The sequence below is a fragment of the Biomphalaria glabrata genome, chromosome 14 (assembly GCF_947242115.1).
Source record: "Biomphalaria glabrata chromosome 14, xgBioGlab47.1, whole genome shotgun sequence".
Taxonomy (NCBI): Eukaryota; Metazoa; Mollusca; class Gastropoda; family Planorbidae; genus Biomphalaria; species Biomphalaria glabrata.
Genome location: NC_074724.1, coordinates 36,885,833 through 36,901,515, shown reverse-complemented (window position 1 = coordinate 36,901,515; position 15,683 = coordinate 36,885,833). Strand labels below are relative to the sequence as shown.

Below are 15,683 nucleotides of genomic sequence, written 5' to 3'. Positions count from 1 at the left end.
TCAGGAGACATAACTCCATCATTAAACCTTTTTGCTTTTACAAACACAGCTTTTACACACACAGAGAAAATTTTGGTATACAGTAAAGTGTTTAAATGTTTAGTTGTAATAGAAAAATGTTACCTGTATAAATGTTTGTTTTAACAAGACAGGTTCTAGTGCTGGATCCAAAGCTTCACCAACATCCTCCATCAAAACAGGTAAACCTGCTCTTATGCAAGCTTCCAGTGTTCTCAGAAAGTTGGAATTTGATAATTTAATAATTTTAAGCTTATTTAGAGCCTCTCTATTTCTGATCCATCTGTTGGCCTTAAAGAAGTGTCAACAATAAAACTCAGCTTTAATCAATACAAGTACATACTAGAAACATTATTTGTTTACTTAGAAACTTTACCTGTTCTTGTGGGTCAATCATCAAAGGCCACCTGCGACCTTTAGTTACAAGAACAGCGTTTTCAATTGACACAGCATCTCTTGGCAGACCATCAGCATTCCATTGTCGAATTTCATATATATCTGCCAAGACTGACACAAGCGTCATATTTTCTGTTGCAGGTATTTGAAGCTCAATCAATCGTTTAGTCCAACCTGTAGAAAAGTTTTTGTATCCAAATTATTAAATACATTCAAATGTCTTATAATGAATCTAAGTATTCATGCTAGATACATCCGAGTATTTCAGTCATGTCAATTGGTCGTTGCGGTAATATTTAGGTTATGTTATGCTACTTTCTTAAAAATGTTCTTTCTTAATATAAATATATATCATTCATATATATATATTAATATAAATATTTCTAAAAGTTTTAAACAAATAATTAAATCTGAGAAATACAAGATACAGTTAAGTTAATAATAGTAAAGTTCCCCTTTCAGACCTTGTGGTCTATAGGGCAGATTATGTAAAGGTCATCTGATTCTGTGGCCTATGGTTAACGAGGGTGTCATGTAGCCAGCTCAACGACCAACCGCCTTTACTTTTCCCCAACTAATGTCAGGTACCCATTAGAGCTGGGTGGACTCAGAGGCGCCCAAGGATCCTGAAATTAAATATCCCAGTCTTCACTAGGATTCAAACCCCGGACACCGGTTTGGAAGTCAACCGCACCTCCTAAGTTAATAATAATTGATGTAAAATATTTTGTTTCTAACTACTAAATCATATATCTGAGAGTAAAGCATAACTAAATAATGAAAAATCAAGCTAGACCTAGTAATATTTTCAAGAGTTATGAGAACAAGAAGTTTGTATAATTTGATGTTTGGCCAGGAAGGTATACAGTCTCAAATGATCAATTCAAAAGCAGAAAGCAGGAGGTTTGGACTAGAAAGTAGATTATCCTTATCTTTGAAGGAACATCCGTAACATGTAAAACATTTTATAAACATTTTTTAGAAACAGCCTTCACCATTTTCAAAACCTAATTCATTTTGTACTATTCATATTTTCTTATTGAGGATGATTAGTTGCCATGTATCAAGATTAATGGGCGATTAGGAAAACTTACAACTGAAATGAATCAAAAGCTGCTACAAAGGTCTAAAAAATGTATTTATGTATCCAACACAAGACTTAAGCTAGTCAAAAAACAATCAGTTAATATGGTATAAGCAGACATTGCATTAATAAAGGTTTCGTTTTTCAAGTTTTGGACATTCATTCAGAAATTAAGATTATCATGTACCAATCTAAACTTCTTGAGAACCAAAGCAGACAGCAGTGGGAAGGGTTCAAACTGATGACAGTTCTAAAGGCATACCACACGACCAGTTTGCTCTCTTAATGGTACTAGTTTTCAAGGGTGTCTGTATCTAAACATTTTAAAAGTACATTGTTTTTGATGTTTAGACTTACCTTCTACAAGTTTTTGCCTGTAAGTAGAAGTAAAGGCTCCATAGTAAGCTACACAAGCTGCTGCTATAAAAACATCTACTACATTTTTCAATTGTACATCAAAGTTGGCAACACTTTCCTCCCAGCGAACCTAAATGAAACATGATGTAGAAAGGGAATAAATACAATGGCCTCCTTCAGTTGCAAAATAACTATGGAAATGAGAAATGAGATGAATGCCTGGGCATTAGTTATGGTTGGAACAATGTAACCCAAACAGCTATTTTCCAATTTCTCTGCACAGCTGATGAATCCAAAGGAACAGCAACTGCTGATACAGAATGCGAAATGCGGTGGCGCAGGCTCTGCAAACTGCCTTGTCTGCTCCTTATTTTTCCTCAAGATAGACTCCCAAAGCCTTTCACATATTTGGGTATAGCCGCAAGGCAGCAGAGGTTTGAATTCAGTTTTCCTTCTCCTAGGTGGGTAGTCAACCAAGGCTAATGAGCCCCTCCTGCCTGAAGCTTACTGGTTTAGGCACTGGTTACACATTTTCCCCAGTTAGTGATAACAATTCTCCCATATCTAACATCTAACGAGTAGAGGCTGTTTGTCAGAGGAGTAGAGAATAAATATTTCAAGGAGTAGAGAATAAATATTTCAAGGAGCAGAGAATAAATATTTCAAGGAGCAGAGAATAAATATTTCAAGTAGCAGAGAATAAATAGTTCAATGATAAAGATGAGAAATAAATGAGTTTTTAGTAATGTCCCATTTCTTATTTCAACATGAAATCATGAGATTGAGATGTTGTTTTGGGATTCAAAGATAGTTGAGCTACTGAAATGTATATTTTTTAAAGTAGAAATATGAAAAAAAAATCACACCAAGAAAGTGACAAAATCATTGTAGTCTCACAATTCTTTCCAAGATTGTGTGTCATGCATGTCTCATCTCCAATATGGACATATTTTCAAATCGTTAATTTATTCCTCAAGGTGATATTTTTGTTTGCCTACTAACAGAAATAAAGGAAAGAATAGCAGCAGGCAACAGGGCATTTTATAGCACCCACCATCTACTTAAGAGCAAAATGATTTCAAGTAAAACCAAGAAAATAATATACAAAACTATAATAAGACCAGCAGCAATGTATGGAAGTGAGACCTGGACACTGACAAAGACATCTGAAAATTTACTTAACACTTGGGAAAGAAAAATCCTTAGGAAAATCTATGGTGCCATACAGGATGAAACAGGGTGGAGGACACGCACTAACCATGAGTTATATCAATTATATGAAGACCCACCAATAGTGAACGAAATAAAAAAGAACAGACTACGTTGGGCAGGTCACCTTGAAAGAATGTCAGACAACAGAGGGGCGAAAATCGTATACAGGCAAAAACCAAAAGGCAGGCGACTCAAAGGCAGACCCCGAATGCGATGGATAGATGACGTGGAAGCAGATCTGAAGCAGCTTGGGGTTAGGGCGTGGAGACGAAAGGCCCAGGAGAGATCTGAATGGAAGGATGTGTTAAAGCAGGCCAGAGCCCTCCATGGGCTGTAGTGCCACTGGGATGGATGGATATTTTTGTTTGATCATTTCAATTTATCTTTGATATTATAAAAACTACGCCCAGTAGGCCAAGTCTGACTAAGAATCATATTTTAATGTTATAATAGTTCTCATAGATTTTAAAATAACCTACTTGTTCATCAGCTAAGGCTGTTGTCAGTTTGGAAGAGCGTTTCAATCTGGCGGCAATCACAGCCATGTTTCTTTCCAAACTTTTTTTTTCAGCCATACTCTTGTCAAAGACAGCCTGAAGATTTTTAATTTGTTTCTCCACTTCAGCCAGTTGGTCTTGTTTAGCTTTGAGGACACTTAAAACCTCATTGAGAACGTCTTGAGCCTCAGCCAGTCTGACAAGGAAGAGATAATACATCTTGTAATAATAATATACCAACTATACATATACTTCTGTAATAAAACTATATATATCCCATGTTCAAAGTGACATCATTATGATTTAGTACAAAGTTTACTAAGTAATGACCACTAAAGTTATATTAAAATAAGTCTAAGAAAACAAATATAATTGAATATTTTTTTACTTATACCTAGAATGATTTAAAAAATAGCAACGCTTTGACTGCTAATTATTTAATGCTTTGACTGCTAATTATTTAATGCTTTGTCAGCTAATTATTTAATCCTTTGACTTCCAATTACTTACGCTTGTTTCTTTGGCTCAACTTGTTTAGCTACAGCAGAGTAAACATCAATTGCTCGAACCCATAGGACTAAAGTTTTACAAGCCTAGACGAAGAATAGATTTATCAAACAACATTCCATTATTACTCGGTGGTCATAAGAATCTTCAAAACATTATATCACAAATATTTTCAGATAAGTAGTTAATGATTTAAGATTTACATTCACTATGAAACTTTTCCATAAACAATGTAATTACAAAATATAATGTCTACTAAATAAAAAAAACAATAATGCATCTATAGACATTTTTTTTTCACACCAAATACAGAAATTGTTTTTCAGCTTAGAAGATTGCTGGTTGGCAAATAAAAAAGAAGAAAAAAAACAAACAAAACAAAACAACATTCAATGAAAAGTGGAGTTGTTTTGACATACTGTGGGCTTAACTTATCAGACAGATCATTTTATTAGTACAACATTTGTGGGTGAATGTTAGACTGTGTTACTCTTCAAGTCTCTGATCCAAATAAAAGAAAATGATTTCACATTCACATTTTGTTGTGTTTTTTTTTAACACCAGATCTTCTGTAGAATATTAAACACATGACTAGCCTAGTTGATCTAATTTTAAACATCTATGTTAATCATCCCTCTTTGCTTATGATGCTTTCAATATAGACAGTATCATCTCTTTCTACTAGGTTTTCTCCTTGAAGTTGTAGTTGTGCTTCTATGATTTTTAAATCAGTTTTCTCCACTTCTATAATGATCTTGTTTCATTTTAAATGAGCATGTTGTAGTTTTTGGAGGCAGATATCCTCTGTGAAATCTAGATCCTCCATTTTTTTTTGTCCATTGAATGCATGTGTTGCCAGCTTTTTACTTTTTCATTATTCAGTCTAATCATAATCATCAAACTCCATTAGAGTGAGGGCTTGAGAGGCTCAAATCCTCCTTGCAAAAGCCCTGGGCAGAAACCCTGCTGTCTTGCGTAGTGCATAAATGTCGCCATACAGGTTGAGAATTTTGGGTTTCCCAGACCTGTCGAGACGGAGATCAGCAAATCTGGGGCAGTCAAACAGAATATGAGGCAGGGTTTCCTCTTCTTCCCCGCAGCGGGGGCACAGTGAATCAAAATTTGGCCATAGCCGCGAGAAATATGAGCCAACAGGACTTTGGCCTGTCCTGCACTGTGCTATAATAGCTTGCTCAGGCCTGGACAGCCTCCACCACGGGGAGTGCAGTCAGGGCGCCTCATGTGCTCCCAGACTCCACAGGCTTTTTGGGACTCAGTCTAATGAGTTTTTAGAAATAATTTAATGATTCCTCTGACAATAAAATAAGTTACCTTTGAAACTTTGGCTACAACGTCAGGTACAAAACTTGGCATGGATGTATATTTCCTGACTTTAGCCAGCTTGGCAGCTGGGACATTTTCTTTGTCATATTCATAAATTTTTTTTAAGAAGTTTGTGTCTGCCAGCATGGCTTTACAACTCGCCCAGTCTGTCCTGAAAGACATTATTGCATAAGCAATCAACATTTTAGTGCAATGAATTACTGAAGGTCACGGTCATTAGACGTTCACCAAGTATAAAACATTAATGTTTCGTTTGTTTATTCCACTTACTTGTTGCCTAAGAGAATGGCAACAGCTTCTAGAACTGTCTGAACAAGTTCTGGAGGTTTGGTAAATACTCGTATCTCAGCAATGTCATTTTTGTCTAGTGCTAACAAAGCCTGAAAGCACAGAGTCATAACAGATCATAGTCATTCTTATTAATCTTAATCTTATATAATACAGACGTTACTTAAAAAAAGAAGATGATTATGTCCAACGCATCATGCATTTAGTCATGCATATTAACCAATTACTTAAATTCTGCCAAGTCACTGGTTTTCCTGGCTAGCTCAGGCAACCCATTCCATGCTCTAATAGCACTAGGGAAGAAGGAGTGTTTGTACAAATTTGTCCTAGCATATGGGACGAGGAATGTGCCTTTATCTTTGTGTCTTTCAGAGTATTTTATTAAATTTTGTTTTTGTATTTGAAGATTATGGTTCAGTGTTTTATGTATGATTGCTACTTTACTTTTGAGCCTTATTATAAAAACTAAAACAAATAAATTCCACTTATCTTATTCATGGTTAACCAGTAACACAGACTAAAAACGCAAAATACTTAGGTGTTATGATAAATGAAAAACTGCCATGGAATCCCCATATTGATTAAACTAACAAAAAATCAAACAAAGCATTAAGCATAACTAGAATGTTTGTTAGGCCAATAATAGAATATGCATCCTCTGTTTGGGACCCCTCAACTCAAGAAAACATTAAGAAACTGGAACAGACACAAAATAGATCAGTGAGATTCATAACAAATGAATATTCACATTTGACTAGAGTAACACCTTTAGTAAAATCACTAAATTTAGAAAGCCTTCAGGATAGAAGATTCAAAAGTAAGGTAGCAATTATACATAAAACATTGAACCAGAATCTTCAAATACAAAAACTAAATCTAATAAAATACTCAGAAAGACACAAAGATAATGAAATTGACATTCATGACTGTGAAATGCTATTTATTATTGCACCTCATGGCATGAAGTCGTGTATGGCAGCATTATGAGATTGAAGACAAGGAGATTATGGTCATCAGTAAAGAACATTCTTACAAAAATTTTTTTTTATCAAAGTGGGCAACTCTCAAGATACCCAACCTTTTCATGCCATGTGTGCGGCTTGTTTTTCAAAATGAAGATAATCTTCCCTAGCAGTCTTTGAGTTAAAAGAAAATGAGATCCTTGTTCAATGACAGAGAAGGAACAACGACCTTGTCATGTAATGACACTTTGTGAAAGACAGAAGATACAAAAGTCAAGTAATAATAATACATTCTTTCAAGGAAAACCAAGAAAATAATATACAAAACCATAATAAGACCAGCAGCAATGCATGGAAGTGAGACCTGGACACAGACTAAGACATCTGAACATTTACTTAATACTTGGGAACAAAAATTCTTAGGAAAATCTATGGTGCCATACAGGATGAAACAGGGTGGAGGACACGCACTAACCATGAGATATATCAATTGTATGAAGACCCACCAATAGTGACCAAAATAAAAAGAAAAGACTACGTTGGGCAGGTCACCTTGAAAGAATGTCAGATAACAGAGGAGCGAAAATCGTATACAGGCAAAAAACAAAAGGCAGGCGACCCAAAGGCAGACCCCGAATGCGATGGATTGATGATGTGGAAGCAGATTTGCAACAATTTGGGGTTAGAGCGTGGAGATGAAAGGCCCAGGAGAGATCTGAATGGAAGGATGTGTTGAAGTAGGCCAGAGCTGTAGCGCCACTGGGATGGGATGGAATAATAATACATAAAACACTCAACCATAACTTAAAAATACAAAAGCACAACCTAATGAAATACTCCAAAAGACACAAAGATAAAGTAACAAGTAACATTTCTTATTCCATCTGGTAGGACAATTGGTACAAGTGTTTCTTCCCTATTGCTATTGCAGTAAGGAACATGTTGCCTGAATCATCCAGGACAATCAAGACTTAGGTGAGTTTAAGTCTGTTATTAACTTACATGACTAGATTAACAAATGGATATGCTTAATCTATAACTCTCTTCTGTTTAGAAAGAGTGTCTGTAATTTATAAAAAATGTTTTACTTTCTCTGCAACTTCCAGCGCAGGTAGCGCCTCGTTCAAGTCTCACTGAGCATCATCTGCTATAGCCTGAGTTTCTTCAGCAGTTGTTTTCGCTCTGGCTTCATCGATAGCCACCTGTTTCTGAACCTGATTGATAAATTGAAAGAAAATGTTACCCATACATATTAAATATTTCATATTGATTAGAGGTTTGAAACAATCCACAGCAGCAATTTCTGAGCCTAATCAGAACAAAGTAATAGATAGATCAAAAGCAGCCTAGAATCTCATTAGTGCATTGAAATACTGATGGAGGTCTTTTGTTCTTAAATGTTGACTGGTTTCTACATCAGATATTAACTTTAATAATTACTCAACTTTTAATTGTTATTATCAGTGAATTTTATTACACTGCAATTGTTCAGGGAACAATACCAGGAAAAAGAAGAAAAGGCAAAGAAAGTGAATGGAAGACAACATCAAAGAGTGGACAAGCCCGTCACTGGAAGAGATTCTACTTAAGGCAAAAGACAAAGGAAAATGGTCTACAGATCATGTGTAGTGTCCCAACAGTTGAACAGGCTAAGGGATAAGTGAAGGTGATGTTTTCATGGTCTAGAGGTGCTGACTTTTCAGGTATTTGAAACAAGAACAGTAATTTTAATAGCCCTTGAATTTCAATATAATATACAAAAAAGCAGAGATTTGTTTTCTTCTTATTTCCTACAAATCAAACAATAAATAGTCCCAAACAAAGTCATAGGGCTTCAGACCTCTACTATAATTTATCTACATAATAGTGTCACCCCTTTTATATCTATTAATTGAATCAGGTACATTTGCATTTTGTTGTGTTAGGCACTATTCAGCCATAGCTTGTCCTTTCTTTTTTTAAATACTAATTGCCAAAAACAGCCCTTAGTTCATCAAATCTTAAAATGTATCATTAAAAAGTACAATTAGTAAACGATAACCTATGTACAATTTTATTTTCTTAGCCACCACATTTAAAAATACTATATTACTACTAAAAATCAGTAAGTTTAAAGTACAAATTATATTTTGATCCTAGCAATGGAATTGAGATGCTCCAGAAGGATCCTTGGCATCACATTCAAAGACCGCATCACAAACCAAGAAATCAGAGACAGGGTTACTGTAGCGATCGGAGCCCATGACGACCTGCTAACTATTGTGAAAAAACGAAAACCTTCGGCCACATTACAAGATCTACAGGGCTCGCAAAGACCTTCCTTCAGGGAACAGTGCCAGGGTAAAGAAGAAGAGGCAGACAGATAAAGCGATGGGAGGACAACATTAAAGAATGGACAGGCCTGCCATTGAGAGAGGTTCTAAACAAGGCAAAAAAAGGGAGGAATGGAGAAAGACGGTCGACAAATCTTGCTTGGTGCCCCAACTGTCCAACAGACTAAGGGATAAGGTAAAGGTATATTTTGACATGATTGTTTCTTTAAAGTAAACTTTATGAACATTCTGAGTTTTTTATTCAAGTTTTGTAATCCTATTTGAAATATAGTGATAATATAAAGTTCATTTCTGTCTCTCTTTGAACATATATACATATATTTTTTTTTCTAAAGCTAAATAAGAATTTGACAGCAATCATCCTATACTTTCTTAATAATTACCAATACTATCATACCCCTGATGATCATTTATTTAATTCCATCATTCAATGAAACTTGAACTCATACAACATTACTTGTCCCAACTTCAAAAATTAAATAGTTAAGATAATTGAATGATGAATGCACAAAAATAATGCATTATGTTATAAATAGAAACGTCCTATTTCCAAATGTCAACTTACAACATTAGCTTTCTCTTGATCTATTTTAAGTCTTTCCATCAAGGCAGCAGTGTCAGCAGACTTCTGTTTAAGTTCAGGCTCTAAAGCAACAAGTTCTTTCTTCATATTGTCAACCAAATTATTGGTTGAAAACAGTTTGGAAAGTCCATTAGCTACTCTCTCACGAGCAGTCTTAATATTACTACAAGAAAAATATGCATCAGAAGCATATTAAATAAACCAACATGAGTAAAGTTATTAACATTTTCTACAGCCTAAACTAATATGTTAGTATTCTTTTGTTGATCCTGATTTGTGCTTGCATTATAAGATGTCTGTGTGACAAATATATTACTCTTATTATGACTAAAGATAATCCTAGCTTTAAAATATGTCTATAAAACTAATTGATGTCTGTGGACACTTACAATGACACCATTTGAACTATCACTTTTTAATACAACTGCACTATAATAATAGTAAGGCTTTTCTTTGAGTCCAAAGATTAATGAGGAGTACAAAATTTTTCATGGCTTCACAGTCTCAACTGTGACCTGCAACTGCACTATAGAACTAGTAGCACTTAATTAGGATAAGCATTAAGAATTAGCCACCAGCAATATATATCAGTGCATCCAGAACCAAGGAGATGAACCATTTAGTGACAGTCATAACTTAGATAGAAAGATCAAACTTCAGTTATATCCAGATTTAGCTCACTATGTTTACAGCCATCAGCTCTACTACAACTTAGCTATTTTTAACTAACCTCATTTGACAAATCTAATAACTTATTCTAAACCAATAATATATAGTCATGTCAAAGTCAAGCAAAAGAACATTACTTTAAGGATAAAAAAAATAGAGAAAGATTAAAGGGCTGAGAAGAGTCTCACTGAAAAGGATAGATTTGTGCAATGGTCAAAAAGGAAGAGCAAGATTTAGTACAATCCAAGATAAATTTGTTTTTTTTACATTTATAACATCCCAAAATGTGAAATAAGTCTGACTTTATTTCATAAAAATATTTATAAGGAAGAACAAACAAAACATGTAGTCCTTGAGTTTTACGCCAAAAACAAACAACAAAAAAACATGTATGTCTTGAGTTTCATGCCGAAATATAATCTAATAAAGGTAAACTTTCATCTGGGTCGTTAGACCTAATAAAAACACAAGAAATCTTCATTCAGAAACCTAGAATTCAAGTATTTACTTTCATGCACAATGTTCAATATGAAAATATTATTTTCTCATTAGATTCTTTTGCAAATAATTATTTTTGTTTTTATAACAGTTTATCCTATATTATGATAACCATATTAAAGTAATTACATTTTGATAAAAGTCACTTTATCTTGATTAGTCATTATTTTATTTATTTTCAGGCTACACTTTTTAATCGACACTTTCATTGGTGGTAAGACATGCTTCATATTTGCTGCTTTAGCTTCATGCCTATGTTACTTTTGAATCCTACCTTAGCTACTTTGGCATTTCTGATAGTAATAAGTTGTTGAGCAATAACAGATAAAACTTCAATATTGATTCGGTTGAACTCATCAAAACAGCACCAGGCCCCTGACTGTGCTAGTCCAGAGAAGAATCCTCCCATCATCTGGAAGAATACAATGGAAATTGAAACTATCAGTTATGTTAAAATAACATAAAATTTTAACATCTAATAATTGCTCAATAAAAATGTAATTAACATTAATATAGCTGAAGGAGTCAAACCATAGAATAATTATTATCATCACTGATAGACCTCTGTCCTAAGATGACTATGGCTATCACATAGAGCCTTCCTTGTTGGGGCTATAGAGCCCTATTTTTGATAGGCATTTTCCCATTCATTCTGGTAGTTCCAGTCTTTTCCATTTAGCTTGGTTGGTCAGCTGAGATAATTGCAAGATCATTGCTGCTACATGGCTGTTTATAGAGTGTCTCTCTACCACTTCTCTACACATGGTGAAGTCTAGATCTATGTCCATGTCTTCCCAAGCATTTATATGCTCTTCTATTCATATGATTCGATGCATTCTGAAAGCTTCATTTGTAAATGATGATCACACATTTATCATCAAGATAGTAAAGCAACTATTTTCTATTTAAAAATATTGATCACCACAAAGGTTGTTTTTTTTTTCCTTTTGATCACATCCACTTGGTGGGGGCTTGTTTCACATACATTGACCATGTTTTGTACTCAGAACGCATGTATTGTAGACTTGCATCTTTTTGGGGTGAGTTTTAGTTTTATCAGACTTGTGAGCCTAGTCTAATGAAAATGGAAGCAGTCTTCCCTTCCAATAGCATATTATGGATTACATGAAGTTTAGAACACTAGAGCATCGCCAATAGAAACACAAAAAAAAAAAAAAAAAAAAAATCAAGAGAGGATTAATTTATTTCTAGTATAGAATCTTAAAATATATTGTGTTAATATAATTATCTAAGTCACTGAGCCTTGTGGAGTCTTATGTCATTCAGTTCTGTAGTGTTTATGTCACCCAGTCTCATCAGTCACAACATGTCTATATGTAAGCCATTAGCCATGGTGTTTTTCAATGAAAGTAAGCCTCTCTATACCATTTAGCTATGGTTTGTCTGCCCCTCAGCCATGGTGTCTCTTTTAATTCAATGAACAATTTGAACTAAATATTCAATTTTCACTAATTCAAATAAAGTCTTTATAAAAGAAACATAATTATATTTAAGGTCCTAATCACCTTATAATCCAAGCTGTCTGAACAATTAAACACTACACACCATATAGCCAAAGCTTTAGCCAAATCTTTAGTTGTTTCAGTCTTTCCAGTACCAGCTGGACCTGCAGGTGCTCCACCTAGATCAAGTTGTAGGGCTCCCATAAGGCAGAGATAGCATCTGTCCTATGAATGAGCAATGTGGCATGTATAGAAAACTAAAGATAAAGATGGTTGCTGTTTTAATGCATAAACCAGAAAGATGAAACTTATCCTTCCAGGAGGAAGAAAGAATTTTGTCAATGTCTCTATGATTGTGCTTTGATTGACTATTTGTCAAAAAGTAACATCTGGCATCACTTACAGACTTTGAGCTCCCATTCTACTAGATTACTAACGAATAAGCTACTAATATGTTCATCATCAAATCTTCAGGCTTGTACTGAGAATTGACAATTCAAAAGTAGGGATCTACACAAAAGTGGTAGCTGTATTTTTTAAAACTAAAAGCATTGCTATTAAGTTTATTTCAAACTAAAGAATTTATTAGCAATTAATTCTGTTGTGTTCAGTAAATTTGTTAAACGTGTTTGCCCAGTTAATAATCATTGATGAAATGGATATGTCAACTTAGTTATTCAATTATTTTATCTTTTTAATTCAATAGAAATATCCACTTGAATCCTAAAATAGTCAGCTAGGCATGTTCTGAAAATTAGTCAGGTCATGTCATATTATTCAAATGTTTTATCCTGACATTAATTCAAATGTTTTATCCTATCAATTGATCAAACAAATATGCCTGTCACTTGGAAAAATATAAACAGTCCAACGATTTGATTTGATTTTTGATTTGAGGCACATCGGCACAATTTAGGCCATGTCGTGCCTGCAGTCCCTTAAGGACTACTCTCTCTCTAAACAACAAGGGCCAGATTCTATACAGTCATATCATTAAAATCAAGGTCTATTCACAGTTAAAATAGTAAAGGTAGTAAAAATTTAAATATTTGGTAAAAATCTAATGTAAACAGTGCATGTTCATAAATCAGATCTTCGTAGATAGCCCCACTTCCCGAATAAAGCCATATCAATAAACTTACAGTCAGAGGTGTAATCACTAATCTAGGACAGGCTCCAAGGTACTCATAGCCATAGGTGTAGACAGTTATTGACATGCAGACAACACAGTTGTCCACTTCCATATTCCAATAATATCTGAGTTGTTTTTGCCAGTCAAAACTTAAAAGTTCTGATACCTGTTAACACAAGTTTTGTTGTTTCTTCATTTAACAAACAAATGAAAGAATCCCAAGGAGATTGAAATGGAATAAGACGAAGACTGAATTCGCAAAGACTTAGTAGATCAAAAGAAATGCCACACCAAAAAAACTTGGCTAAAGAGATTTTAAAACTGCCAGCAGCTACAACTTACAACTAGACATATTTATAAGATATATCTCCTGTAGGTTGTAAATGTTTCCAATGCACAAGCAATGTTTCTATTCACATACAGAGAGAAAAATATTTTTGTTTTTTGTTCCTAGCATTATACTGAACCCAGAAAGATTTTTTATTTACATTCAAATGATAATGACATGGACCTAAAATGACTAAAATGAGTCCTATAGTTACACCATAACCAAAACTATTCTTTCTTTTTAAAAACAATTTTTTGTCCCCAAAACACAGTTTGTAAAAGAGAAAGAATGAAACTGTAACTTGTGATTTTTCTTTTCTATCTTTTTAAAAAGAAGATCTTGTATTTATTTAAATGATGTTTTTTTTTTTTACTATTAAGTCTTGAGTGCTGGCAATCAAATCATTAAATAAGAACAATCTGGTATAAACTTTGTCACATGTAAATTTTGAGTGAGTCTGGTGTGAATGTACATTTTGGTTTCTTATAATTATAATGTTTTTTGTTTGGTGTAATGCACAAATTGTAAGACAAATTTCCATACGGATAATAAAGATTATTATTATTATTATTATTATTATAATTAACCACATTTGGGACATTCATGATTTTGTCATTTTTACAATGGATTACCATTTCAAAATTCCATTTGACTGATTCCATTTGACTGATTAAATTTGTAAAGCTTTGATTTATTCACAGGCATACTATTTTTAACAAGATTTTAAAGCTTTTGGTAATCTCAGGCTGCTTTCAGCCCATTAATGCACATTTCACCAGTCATCTTTTAAGAATAGTTCTTGGTCTTTGTTGAATGAAGCAATATGCATTTATGAATGATGTCAAACAATGTGATTAAGCCATCAAATGGAATTTAATTATATTAGGAAGATTAAAAAGTTTACTGTCTAAAATGTCTGACCTGTTTTTTCACCATTTCTGAAATTATGTCCCGTGCATGAACATTGATTGTAATAAGAGCGCAGAGTGTAGCTCGTGCCAGTTTAGGAAGTTCTCCTCTCACTGCCCCAGCTAGAAGATTTAACTCCTGTTGATAGATTGATAGAAAGTCACTTTGAAATTACTGATACATTTTAAGTGCTGATACATAATGGTAGAAAAGATAAGTTTTGTGAAATATAAAATCAAATAAAAATTTTTTACTGTAAAGCTTCTTTGTTCAAAGTCATTATTCCCCTGATAACTGTTCGAGAGTCTCTAAGAATAGCTGTGACATCACGGGTCCACATCATTTGACATATAGTTAGAACAACCTAAATACAAATTTGATATTCAATTAAGAGCAATACTAAAATGGGTTAGCTCTGTTATATACAAAAGTCTGAGGTCAATATGAGATTAATTATCTTACTTGTCTTTGTTTGTTCTTTTCTTGACAGTCTTATAACTTAGCCCAGTCGCCTAATAGCTTGTCCTAATAACTTATAACTTAGCACAGTCACCTAATAGCTCGTCCTAATAACTTATAACTTAGCCCAGTCATCTAATAGCTTGTCCTAATAACTTATAACTTAGCCCAGTCACCTAATAGCTTGTCCTAATAACTTATAACTTAGCCCAGTCACCTAATAGCTTGTCCAAATAATGAAACATTTATTCTGCTTTTCTATAATTTGAATTGCTAGTACCTATATTCTTCTACTTGTTTATAATTTCACAAATTAAATTTGTTCTAACAGTCGATTATTTGTCTAAATAGTTAATTATGTGTCTTTGTACTCTATTATTTAATGTACCAACATCTAGTGTCCTATTAATTTATAATTAGCCCTCCTAGTTTATAATTTGTCCTTTATGTCAAAGATTTTTCTGAGAATCAATACTTTTTGTTATTGCTTTCATGTTTATTGCATGCTCAATGTACTATGGTCCAATCTCTTTTGTGGACCAGTGGAGAGGGGGGGCATAGAAACAAGTTTCCTCCTGCTTTTATGCACTCAGCAAACATAGCTCTGCTTAAGTCCAGATTCAAACTTGAGTCCCCATTGATTG

At 33.9% G+C, this 15,683-nt stretch overlaps 1 pseudogene; it reads right to left on the bottom strand.

The window, feature by feature from the left end:
- LOC129922751 (dynein axonemal heavy chain 6-like) overlaps nt 1-15,683 on the bottom strand; it is a 51,624-nt pseudogene that overhangs the window by 29,257 nt on the left and 6,684 nt on the right.